Source organism: Glycine max, chromosome 7, assembly GCF_000004515.6.
Source record: "Glycine max cultivar Williams 82 chromosome 7, Glycine_max_v4.0, whole genome shotgun sequence".
NCBI lineage: Eukaryota > Viridiplantae > Streptophyta > Magnoliopsida > Fabales > Fabaceae > Glycine > Glycine max.
In genome coordinates this window covers 40,679,095-40,693,134 of record NC_038243.2, presented here as the reverse complement: position 1 = coordinate 40,693,134, position 14,040 = coordinate 40,679,095, and positions in this window count along the sequence as shown.

The following is a 14,040-nucleotide window of genomic DNA, read 5'->3' as shown; positions in this document are numbered from 1 at the left end:
ATAAATCTACCTACTACATAAAAAGTGAAGTGACACAAATATCACAAGAAAGGAGAGTTGAATTGGGGTTTTAAAAAAAATGTTTCCTTTCAAAACAAAAGGTTTTTTATATTAGTTCAGAATGAATTAGTGCAGAATGAAGAACATTTTTTATCTTCAAATAGATATGCAAGTTGCTCAAAATAAAAATGCAATCAATTATGAAAAATATTCTTTTACAGTTCAAAGCTTTTGTTTCAGAGAAAGTTATTTACTTAAACCCTTTTTGATAAATGACTAGTTTAGTTTAGGTTTTGGTTAGAAAAGATTATCAAGTTTTGTGTTTGAACAAAGACAGAAATTAGGTATGTGGAAGGCAAGGTGAAAAGAGAGGGAAGAAGAGTGTATAAATTTTTTATACTGGTTCACCCCAACCTTGGACTATGCCCAATCCTCACCCTTCAAGATGAGACTTCACTAACACAATCAATCACAATTATACCAACAACCACATGATTTTAACACCTTGCTAGCTCCCCAGCTGGACTTCAATCCTAGCCTTAACTAGACTAGCAACACCATTGGATTTCTGCTTTGCCAGCCATTGCTAACTTAATACAAAAAAGAAGGTATGTGTTTTACTACACAGAATACAAATTTTCACCTCGAAAGAGGGATTCCACTCGTGAATTGAATCACTCACTTTTATCTAAAGAATATTATAGATTTGTAAGCACAATATAGAAATTAGTCACTCTCACATAGAGGGTTGAAGCAAAAATGCAGATTTCTCACTCATAGATTTTGCTCTAAATGTTGTTGTTTTAGAATGCTTCAACATGTTCTTCAAAAATGCCTCAAGCTCCCAAGAAAACCATTGAGGTGGGCTCCAGTCAACTAACAAACTTCTAGAACAAGTACACTTTACAACTATCTTAAGGTGACAACATGCATAACAATACTAGGGTTCCCATTCTAAGGAACCTTTCTGATGGGCATTCCGAAGAACCATCAGAATAGTCATTCCAATGTATGTTGGGAATGAGTCCATACTTGATGAGTCCAATTGATGAAGTTTATACTGATATCCTAATTAGAAGTAGTATTACTTTATTGCTCTTAAGACTTCTTGACAACTTCAAGTATTCTGAAGTTGATTACTTCAGAGAGACTTAGTATAAGTTCATTTACTAGTGTGTTAGTGTCTGTCCAAGTTTAGACTGAGTGACATTCTCCAGTCTTTCATTCTAATGTTTCTCAACAATGCTTTTCATAGACAACTTTCAACCTTAAACAAAATTGCATCTTCCTTATGCAATTAGCTCTCACTTTTTGATTTGCCCTCAATATATGTGGTAGCGTATGGAAAGTGAAGTGCTTTATCAAATTTTGTCTTTTGATCTCTGTATGTGTGGCATCATATGGAAGAACTAATGTTGTCCTTTTATTGGGCTCATTGTGCTCTACAAGTTATTGTTGTTAAGTTTCTTGAATTTATCTTCAAATTATGGAAATGAAAAATTTCTTGGATTGGTCTCTAATTTAATTAAAACTTCTATAACTTTCACCTTCATGATTAAGCTTTGAAAACCCTTTTTTCTTATTTTAGATCTTGCTCTTATAAATGAGCCTTCCATCCATTGCAAAGATTCTTTGAAATTTTTGGACCTTGGTATATTCATATCAGGCTTGGTAAGAAACAATACTTGGGATTTTAGTTTGGAGAAACTAGTATAAAAACTACTTAGGTGAAGCTAGAAGCAGCTTATAAATCTAAACTTTTATATTTTTGAAAGATAATAGAAACTTAGTGGGTTATCAAGTAACAAAACCGTTGGTGAGAATCCAATGCCTCAAAAACCTAAGGGTTCCTCCTTAAGGTTTGTCTATAAAGGGTGACTTAAGGCCTAAGATCAGGTCGAAGGTGTAACACCCTGATATATATATATATATATATATATAGTAATTATGTTTGATGTTTGATTTAAATTGCTATGTTATTTTATCTATAATTATTTTCAAAGAGATGAGTTTAGCTATTAAAAGGGTGTTAGTAGTTAAAACGTTAGCTTCTCCAAGAAGCCTCTTGAGAAAGCTTCTCAAAGAAGCCACGAGGAAGCCTCTTAAGGAAGCCTCTTAATTAAAGCTTCATTAATCGTTGGATCTTCTCGAAATTTGGTCTGGAGCTTCACAGAACAACTGTCCACAAATTTATCGTTGGGATCTTTGAGAAGACATCTGGAGTGTGTGCGACGTTTCTTTTCCCGAGAGCATTAATCACTTGTGCGTTTTGAGCCTTGTAGACCGTGTAGCTTTGGAAAAACGCCATTTCTTCTCTTCCTCCTTCCTAAAACCATTTCCAATGTCCCAAGCTCTTTCTCCATCACCCACAGCCACCGTTAGCCACTACGAACCGCCATTGTCCTCCATTGAAACTCCACAACAAGAGGAACCCGTCGATCAGAGTGGAACCGTTTGACTTGGCTCGCGGCTTCGGTAGAGAACAAAGCCCTAATCTGACTTTTTGTTTTTCCTTGAGGTAACCATGACTCTATTTTTTTCCTTTTTAGTTTCAGCTTACCTTTGCATCATTCCTGAGTTTGGAAACCGCCATTGCATGTTTTACGCTTCCTTTGAAAAACCCTAGAGCAAAGAGACTTTGTAAAAGTTATCCTTTTCTGAAATGGGTGCTATTTTTGTGACCTACACTAAACCCCAGTCACATTGGCGTGATCGGAATTTCAAAATGATGTCCTTTGTAAAGCCCGAAATGCTCTCAACACTTTCATGTAGTGACGTGGGTGTTTAACCCAGAGCATTGTTGTTAGCTTTGTTTTTGAAATCCATATTAAGTCTCCTTCGTTTTGGTATGGTAGAGGCTTGCGTGGAACCGTCGAGCGAGAAAGAAAAAGAAATCTCCAAGCAACGTGATGAGGAACCCGCGGGTAGCTCACAATAGGTAAGGGGAGTTTATTATAAAATTTACCGTTTTAACGCTATAGTTAGGGTCAGGGAACCTAGCTATGAGAATAACTGCCTGTCCCTGTTGCATGCTGATTTTTCCTTATAGAAAATGATGTTTTTAACTAATGGGATGCGATATAATTGTCCTTAATGTGCATGCGTGTTTTCCAAGAAAAAAAATAATGTTTTTACCTAATGGGATATGATATAATTGTTATTGATATGCATGCTGGTTTTCTAGAAAAAAACTATGTTTTGACGAATGGGATGCGATATATATATTTATTGTGATGAATGATGTTGTTGTCCTGATTTGATTTGCGTTGTTTGAAGACCTGGGAAGTGTGAATCTCAGGCATGAAAGAAATACGTATATGCGGAATGCGAATATGTATATATTGTTGATGTTGCCATTGATGAATTTAATTGATATGTAGTTATGTTGATCATTATGATGATATTGATTTGAGATGACGTTATTATTAAAGACCATGTCAACATGAATTGATGTTATTGTTGATGGTTATGTGAATATGAAATGAGGTTGTTGTTGTTGTGGATAACGTCATTGAGACGGGATGATGTCTATGATGAGAATGATATGAAAAGGGAATATTGATTGATGTTGGAAATGCATTGGCATGTGCATGTTCTGTATGTTCATGGGGGGTGTTTTGACCTAGTCAGACGACTCATTCGTGGGGGACTAGAGTGGTTAAAGAATCTAAGCATTCGCTGCGGGGATGCTTAGGCGCTTTAATTTGTTCATGGTCATTGCACTTGATGGTGCCCATGTTCGATACGTTGGATGTTGTGTATGTTCGTGGGGGGTAAGTGCACTGACCTTGTTGGATGGCCCATTCGTGGGGGACAAGCGTGATTAAAGAATCTAAGCATTTCTGAAGGGATGCTTAGGCACTTTAATTAGTCCATGGTCTTTGGCACTACTTTTGGCCACGTTCATACGTCGTATGTAGTGTATGTTCATGGGGGGTAAATGCACTGACCTTGTCGGATGGCCCATTCATAGGGATAAGCGTGGTTAAAGAATCTAAGTTTTTGTGGGGGAATGCTTAGGCGCTTTAATTGGTCCATGGTCTTTGGCACTGCTTTTGGCCATGTTCATAGCTCATACGACACAGGAAATAGAATAACTATGACAGAGTGTACTTTGTACTAAGGGGGCGTGTCACCTAGTAGGGAACTCCTTTGGGCCCCAGGCTGATCACCTATGGGGGGGCAGTTACATGCACAACCGGGTGGTCTCGACGAACTCTGCATGGTTTCCCTAAGTGAGGTGTCGTGTGAACACGCTTAGGCTATTTCCTAGGATTTGGTTGTTGGTACGTACCACATTGCATCTGAGTGTTGAGTCAAGTGCATGCATCATTCTATGCAGTCTTGATTGGATCCATGGATGGATGATGAGTAATTGTTGAATATGGATGATGACTAATTGTTGAATGAGGATGATGAATAATTGTTGGATGTGAGTGTTGAATAATGAATGTTGTGTAAGCTCATGATGTTTGCCTATGCTTCTTGCTAATTGTGGTTATTTGGTTTTGGTGTTGGTTCTTTTTATGATGAACTCACCCTTGCAATTTTGTATCGTGTGATTGATACTTGTGATGATCGCGAATATTGTTCATGGGAACAGAATGACAGCAACAAGGTGCAGAGAGTAAGATTCTGGTGAGGAGCCGCCGAGCCGACGTGATGATGTTGGCATTATTTTGGGAGAGAGTTGTGTTTTGTAATCAACTCCTCCATAGTTGGTTTTCAAGTTTTATTTTGTTGAGTTAAAGATGTAAAACTTGGATTTTAATTATATTTATGAACAGATTTAATATCCGTTATGTGTATGACGTGTACTAAGCTCTTGTTCCTATATACATATATATATATTCACCTAAGTATATGTGTATGGTTTAGCGAATGCATGTTGGGACAAAATTACTTCTATTTTAATAAACAAATTAAAGAAGTTTATTTTTATAAAAATTGAAATTTATCACATGTTAGAGTGTTGATATCGTAGCGACGAGGCAGGTCGTTACAAAAGGCATAGCCAATGAACAACATGTGAATATTCATATACAGGGATGAAAATTGGTCAAGTGGCTCATCAGGGACCTACAACCTAACACGCCAAAGGCATGCCCTAGCTGGCTTGTTTGTTAAATAGGCTAGGTAAGGCTTTTTAAAAAGTTTTTTTCAATTAAAAAGTCATGTTTTAGGCTTTAAAATGCCTAATAAGCTAACATGTTTATATAATAATAATATTAATTTTTATATTTACTATGTATTAATTATTAATATTAATAATAAGTTTTATAATAAAAATAGTATAATTTTAAAATAGAAAAACATGAACTTATTTAAGGTACTTTCTATGTACACCTTCAATATTTGGTAGGTACACTTTCATTTTCCCCTTTTATATTTTAATTGCCCATTATTCTCTTTTTTCTTGAAGAGATATGTCCCTTGTAAACCTTTTTTCTTTTTTAGATGTGTCTTTACAAAATAATATGTTTAAGGTATGCCTTATCTTGAAGCATACCTTGAAACGCATTACCATGTGAAGGAAAATGGGCAATGTTACATGTAACATATACATTATTGTATAATGAATGTGGGGTACAAAATTAGGATTTAAAGAACAATAAAGATATGATAAAAAAAAATTAGATTGGGTTTAAAGATTACTAATGATAGGATGAAAATAAGATTACAACCATGAAGATGTAAGATAAACTTTCATTTTCTAATATTGGAAATATCTTTCTAGAGTAACATATATCTATTCCAAAAATGTATTCCATAAAGGAAAAATGATTTTCAAGGGGTGTATCTCTTTAACAAAAAAGGATACAATGGACAATTAAAATATAAAAATGGGAAATAGTGTTGTACTTAGCAAAGATGTAACTGTAAATAGTAGGTGCCCTAATTTAATGAATATGTTTGTAACTCATAGCCTCGAGCTTGTGAGAACAAAAAACACATGAAAGGTCGCTTTTGATGCAAATTTTCAAGCATATCAGTTTCAAACCCAAAAAGGCAAAATGCACCTCCACACTTCATCCCTGCCAAAATGTACCTCTGCAAAGCTAAGGCAAAATGCACTTCCGCACCTCTATAATGAAAATGCATCGGAAAATGAACTTTTAGACCTCCATAAGTAAAAACACATATTTGCACCTTAAAGGCAAAACACAAAAGCTCATGTAGGACACTACCGACAAAATGCAAATGCAACTCTACATTTGTTGTTGCACACCTACTCCAACTTGTTTATAGACCTTTTAATGAAACAGACCACATAATCAAGCTTTCAGTTCAAGCCGAACTTTTTAATAGGTCAAACTAAGGCTTAAAAAAGGACATGTATCAGGTAAATAGACCAAACTTAGGCTTAATAATTATGATGTAGGTCAGACTCAGGTCCACAAAAGTTTGTTATGCCCTGCTTATACCCTTATTCATGTATTACCCTTTGTGGGTCCCATGGGACCGAGATCAATAAAATAAGTAATTAAAAAGAAAGAATTTAAAAAAAATTAAAAAATAAATATCATGTAACAATCAAAGTAGAAAACTTTAAAATTATATTTAGAGCAAATTATGTTTTTCGTTCTTTAACTTTTTCAAATTTCTAGTTTTTGTCCTTGCACTTTTTGGAGATTGATCTTAGTTCTTTAAATTTTATTTCACCAATGATTTTAGACATTAAGTGATGATGTGATGCTTATTTTATCATTATTTTCTTTTATTACATTTTATGATGGCTATAAACCATAAAAAATTGCTTGCCTAGGAAAAAAACAATTTTCTCATCTTCTAAAATCAAAACCAAAGATCAACATTCATCCCATTACTCCACCCACCACCTTCATAGGAGTGAGAATGAACTAAACCAACTCAAAAATAGTTTGAAACCCAATTCAATAATCAACACGTTGAATTTGGTTCATGAGCCAAATGAGTTGAACTTGAGTTGTGTATAGTTTGACTCATTTGGTTCATGAATTGACTTGATACACACACACATACATATATAATTTATTGGGTTTTCTATTATTTTATATATCCAAGATGAGATTGTTTTTATTTATCCAAACTTTGATTGTAAATATGTTTTTTTGTCTTGTCTTGTGACACTACAAAACTAATAGAATAAGTTTAGTTTTGTCTTTTTAGAAAAATTAAACAATCATTTTATCTAAAATCTACTAATAAAATGAAATGTTAAAATGTATGTTTTTTTTAAAAAATATTAATGTGATTTGAGCTAACAAGTTGAACTGAGCTATTTGTGAGCTTGAATTGAGTCGAGTTTAAGTTGGTCAAGCTCGAGTTGAGCTAAATATTAATGAGTCAAGGCGAGTTGAATTAAACTTAGCTTAGGTCGATTCATTTCCAGCCCTACCTCTTCACCATGAACCTTGTTTGTGACAATTCCTGACATATTTGATTCATTCATGAACAAAAAAAAACCCTACAACAACCATCATCAAACACATGGTCCACAAAATCAACACACCCCATATGGCTCGAATGATTTGTTATGAGGAAAGATCGATGCTGGTTCACACTAGGTGTTGATCAACAATCGCACATGTATGCCAATGACATTGCAAAGAGATCAAACACATACATCCTTAGCATTGTAACAAAGGATCTGGTGTGGGGTGTTTAGGTTGGGACGTTCCCCTATGGTAATGGGTGTTGATGGCACGCTCGCTCACAGAGGGGCCTTGTTGTGGTGGTGGCATGTGCGAGCAGTGGTTTAGGGGGAAAGGTCACACGCAATTATCGAGGTGGTGGTGTCGGACATCACATATCATGGGTGTTCTTAGTCTCGATCATCGCAAATCAAGTTTGGTTGGCATTGTAGATCTAAAACCATATATGGTTTAACATCACAAATTTAGAGTTGAGATCAAAATCAAAGGTAGATATTGCATTTCTTCAAAACCCCAATTCGAAACAATGTCGTAAATGGAGGATTTGTCGACGATGATGGTGGTGACAGTGGACGTAGAAAGTGGAGCGTTGTCATTGTGTGAGACCACAAAAAACAACATCATGCTACTAAGATGCCATTGAAAGAAAAGAGAGGTTTGGTTAGAGGTTAGGCCAAGCAAAGCTAGAGTGTGTTGAATCATAGGTTTTTTTTTGTGATTGTTGCGATGCCTAACCTTGTTGGATCTTGTTTTGGGATTTGGTTGTGATTTTAGATTTTGAATTTGAAAGTTGTTGATGATGGTAACTTGTTGATGCTTTTGTTATGGACTTCTTCAATGTTGAACGAGTTAATTTTTTCAAATTCTTGCAATATGTGACATCTAAAAATTGCCAAATTATTAATCCTTCAAAAACATTATATTGGTGCTATTTCTCACAATTTTTAGCCTCCAGAAAACATCATCACTTAACAATGAAAAGAACTAAAACATGGATGAAATAAAATTTGTAGGACAAAGATCAATCTCCAAAAAGTGCATGGACGAAAACCAAAATTTAAAAAAGTTAAAGGACGAAAAATATAATTTGCTCTTATATTTAAATAATTTTTTTACCAAATTATATCTGCACTTCCTATGTTTTTCAACATATAAATAACATCACTCTTATTTTTATTCCTATACTAACCCCTTTATGTTTGGACATAGTGATATATCTTATATATTACACCAATATCCCTTAACGTTTAAAAATATCCTTTATATATTACATTGACACCTGGTTACTATAAACATTAAATAAAGAAGAATGTTAATGTAATTTTCTCAATAGTTTTTAAGTGCATAATAATGGCAATATATTTAATGAAAAGCATTAATATTTCCATGTTGTATTTGAATATCTAAACCTTTTTTTAAGTATAAATATGTAAACCTTAATCAACCTAATTTATGTGATCTATTTATAATTAATTAATTCTAGTCAAAGTGTATTTGAAATAATTTTTTGTTAGTTCATTAATGATCGAAAACACACTGATTAATAATGGTTGGCACAAGTGGTAGTGATTTACATTTTTTAACTAAGTTGTCTAGGGTTCAAATCCTGGTTTTGGGAATGAAATAAACCATGTTGGATGAAAAATACTCATCTTGTGTGAACTTACTCTTTCAACAAAATATTAATCATTAATTCTAACAATTGATACTTCGTAAAACTGCTAGGAGGTATAGTTGCAATCAAATGGCTCACAATCTATATTTATATATAATTAAATATAAAAACCATCCAACCATATTTTTTCAATTGGCACGTGTTACTTTTTTTTATTAGGTAAGAAAATAAGAACATACTGCAGCCTAAGATAAGTGATGCCTAAAGCATCCGCCAACAAAAGAGATATATGAACTGATTAGCTAAAGTTCCGTTTCACTAAAGGTGTTGAAGAAGAAGACCATTTCTTAGCAAACATGTCCATGAAGCAGTTGCTTCATATAAAGTGTGTTTGAAAGTGACATTCCAATCTTAAACTTTAAGCTCCTTGATCTTATTTACAACAACACATAAGGATGAAATTTAATATTTCCCTTCTCAATAAGATTCAAGGCAAACATTGAATATGATTCACAAAAAACCCGACGAAAACCTTCATCCCAAATCGACTTAAGACCTTGAAGGATAGCAGCTAGTTTAGCATATAAATTATATGCATTGCCACATGATTTTTATGGATTATTGAGCTTGCAAAGCAGATTGACTCATGCCTAGTCGAGAATAAAAAGTAAATATGTGATTGTTAGAGTAATAACCTATTTAAAATTGCATGAGATGGACTTAATTTTTCAAGGGGAAATGATTCCAAATCAAGTTCTATGTAAAGTAAGCATATATGTCCTAAAGTTTGATATAATTAGTTTAGATTGATAAACATGATTGAATGGGTGATTAAATTAATTTTAGTTATCTCTCTTAAAAAATTATTTTTAGTTATAAAATTCATATTAAAACATATAATATGATGATAGGAAATATTTTTATTATAACTTTTTCTTCTCAATTGTTTTTACAATTTGTGAAACACACATATATGTGACATGGATAAAGATGAATTTTGTTTGTACATAAAAAATATGTTTAAAAGATGTTAAAAGTTAAGCTTCTTCTTCCACATTGAACATGTTAAAATATATTTAAAATTTAAATTTAATTCATATTGAATCTAAATTTTAAATCTTGATGATTGAAAACATATTTTATTTTAAATAAATTAAATTATAATTTTATTATAATTTTATTAACTTATTTCAAATTTAGTTTTTAAAATTTTATTTTTAAATCACTATACCAATAAAAATTTATGCATTTTAATTTAAATAATTTCCTTCTTAATTTAGAAATTAGGCTTAAAATATGTTTTTAGTCCCTCAATTTGTAATAATTATTTTTTTAGTCCCTAAAAAAGCTACATATATTATTCATTTACATACTAGAAAAATTGGTTTTAGTGTCACACAGTCAATTCCTTTAACCTTCTCCCTTACATGACATACAAAGGACATGTCATCCACTGTCACCTTTATTTAATGAATCCATGTGTATTATTGGATATGTAAGTTTCCATTCTTATTTTTTTAATAAAATCCCTAACATCAATGGAAAAAGGGGCTAGTGGTGGGTTTGTTTCTTCTTATCTTTGAAATTGGTGGGGTAAGTGAGGAAGTGCGAAAATCATCTTCTCCATTTGTTGAGTTGTGTTCATGTAGGTAGTGGTTGAGGCATAGCGTCTTCATCTCGTGGTGGTCACTGATGTGATATATCAAGGTCTTCTACAATAATGGTATCCTTTTCCTCTTAAAGAAAATGGAAGAAGTGTTTGTGTGGACATAGAGCTTTCATGAATACTTCCAATAACAAAGATGATGGTGGAAGGAGTTTTTGGAGATGCCCCAATTGGAATGTATGGTTTTGGTATTTTTATTGACATGCGTGAGCTCTTTTTTGTTTTGGTAAAGTAAGATTAAATTGTGTATGCCTTTGTTGTCCTTTTGTTTTTTAGAATCCAAATTCCTACAATTTTTGTACGTGCATAAGCAAAGACTCTCCTACCAATGAAACAAAAATTGTTTTGCTTTTCTCTGTTCTTATTTTTTTGCTTTCTCTTAGCTTTTTGCTTGTCTACTTGAACCACTAAAAGGTCCAAGACATGGTATTGTGTTATATTTTTTTTTTGTCTTTTGCCTCTCTCCCTAAGTTTCATATAGGTAACGGGACTAAAGGAGTACTATATGAAGCATCATGGTGGGAATTCGTGAGGGCTTTGCTCAAACAATTCCAGCCAGATTTGATCCACATATCTTGAACACAACCTAAGCAATTCTATCATGAGCGTAATAATTTATGTTTGTCACTATATTGAAGAAAGTTGGGATGTGACCATGTAGAGTTGGGAAAGACCTTTTTTTTGTTGTTTAGGGGGAAAGTATTTAGTGTTGTTGATGTACTGAAGTTGATTTGTCCAAGTATAAATTGATATTACAATTATGTAACTTGGTTTTATGTTTTCAGTTTGTTTGGTTCCTTCTCACAAAACTAGGGGATTGGTGTGTTGTAACCTTGTAGGAGAAGATTACTTTTTAGTTTCTTTTGGTTCCTTCTCACAAAACAAGAAGAAGCAGGTTGTATATTATGGTACTTATTTTAGTGACTTCAACTAGCAGTATCTTTTTAGCAGCAAATCCAAACCAAATTGGTTCATGAGAAACAAAAGAATTGCAGGGACTAGCCATATAAAGGTGATATATACAAGATTATGTTGCATATAGGAAGATACTAGAAAATTAGATTTGACAATAGCCAAAATTGAAACTCATACATACCAAACTGTACATTAAGAATGAAATCATAAAATTAGATTTAAAGTATCATTTTTAGCAATAAATCCAAATCAAACTAGTTTGTGCGAAGCATAAACCTACTAGCTATAGAAATTGCTATCCATGACCTTACTTTTTTTTATTGTAATATAACAACATCACTTAAATAAAGTGGCCATCAAAAATCATAAATTGACATAACCATGTGGTCATCCACTAAACATTATCCCAATGACGATAAAAAAATAATTCATTGAACATGTCCAACAAATTAAAAAAATTCTAAAAAGTGGCTCAACAACTTCATTGTTGTAAAAAAAAAAAAAACTAATTCTAATTTGGCCTTCTTCAATTGTGGCTGTTTGGAGTGCTAAAAAATGGTTGACTAGCATCATGTGTTTCTTTGCCTTTGTTTGTTGCATTAACTTCTAGGTTTCCAATAGATGTAGCCTCACTATTAACAAATGCAACTCTTGTATGAACTGCTACACCTGGTTGGTTTGTTTTAGGAGGTTGATTTGATAAGCTGACAATCTCATTAACAATAGCATGAATAGGAGGTGACAATGTACATTTTCTTATTGTGTGTCCAACTTGGTGGCATCTACTACACTTGAATTTTGTATTGTGTATGCAAGGTATACCATTCAACTTCCAAAAGTTACATGAGCATGACCACTTACCAACATCTACAATAAACTTTTCCCTCATCATTGTATGTGTTACCTCAAACAGAGTTTCACCATACCATTTACTATACCAATTTGCATTTTTGTCAGCCTCCCAATCCAACCCTATTTTAGGTTTTGGCATTATATTGTGTTCATAATTGAAGACCTTCTCCTTTTATGCAATAAATCTTTCCATTATGTATGTCCTTATCCACTCTAACATTGTCAAAATTGGTTTATCCCTTGCTATGAGTATTATGCTATTGAATGCTTTTGAAAGATTGTTCATCAACACATCACATCTAGGATAGAACTTGAATGCATACTTGCACCATGTCAAAACTAGTAGCTTAGGGTCTGTCAACCACTTATGAGCATCATTGTTAATTTACTTTATTTGTTGCATCTTTTCTTTCCAAGCCTTAACATATGTAGCCTTGGCGGCTCCCATCATCAAGTCTTGTAACAATGTTCCTCCACCAAATTTCTTTTTGAAGTTTGCATATAGGTGTCATGAGAAAAACCGTGTTCCACCCCATTCAATAATTCCTCAAATACTTATATCAAACCCTGCCAAGAATAGTTAAACCAATATTAGTAATTGTATACTAGGTTGTTAAACATTTTAAAGTATAACAAAGTCAAATTGTATATTTTTGTTGGTTTGAGATAAATAAACATTTGTTGGTTTCCATACCCCCAATGTCTTCAAGCAAAAGAGTCAAAAACCATCTCCAAGTCTCCTTACACTTAGTCTCCACAACAACAACAACTATATGGAAATATTGATCATTCCCATCTCTCTTAATAACAACCAATAATTGACCCTCCATATTTTGTCTTAATGTGGCAACCATCTAAACCTATAAAGGGTCTACATCCAACAACAAAACCTTTTTTACATCCATCCAAGCAAAGGTAGAACGATCCAAATCTTGGTTGAAGGGCAAGTGAAGGCCTTTCTAATTGCAACTTGCATGTATTTCCTCTGTATCTCTTAGTTAACTCAACATCATACCTCCATAATAGGGTGTACTGTTTGGTGGCATCTCCTTCAATTAAATCCATTATCAATCTCCTTACAATGTTTCTTGACTTGGTAATACCTACTGCATAATTTTTTCGAATGTATTCAATAATTTTAGCAACCATGGGCATGTTGGTATGAGTGAAATGATCCATTATAATTTTACCAATCCACTTAGAACTTGCATTTTTGCTATCAAAGACTTGATTGCAAATGTTTGTTCTTTAATAGCATCTTTGAAATCTTGAAGACTTGGAAATTCAACTCCAACACAAAAGTTGAAGTCCTTACTCATTTTCTCCTATCTAAATGTCACACAATTTTGCTTTCCATTTGAATGTTCTTCTTCATCATCATCAATGTTGCTAAACAATTCCTTATTATTGTAACCCTCATCAATGCCATGCATTTGATTTTCAACAGTTGGTATGAAGTCAAAATCAATCCCAAATGACTTATCATCAACACCACATGATTCTTCCTCATTATCACTAGATGACTCATATTCAAAGTTATGAAAATCAACATTTTCAACATTGCCTCCCATCTTTTA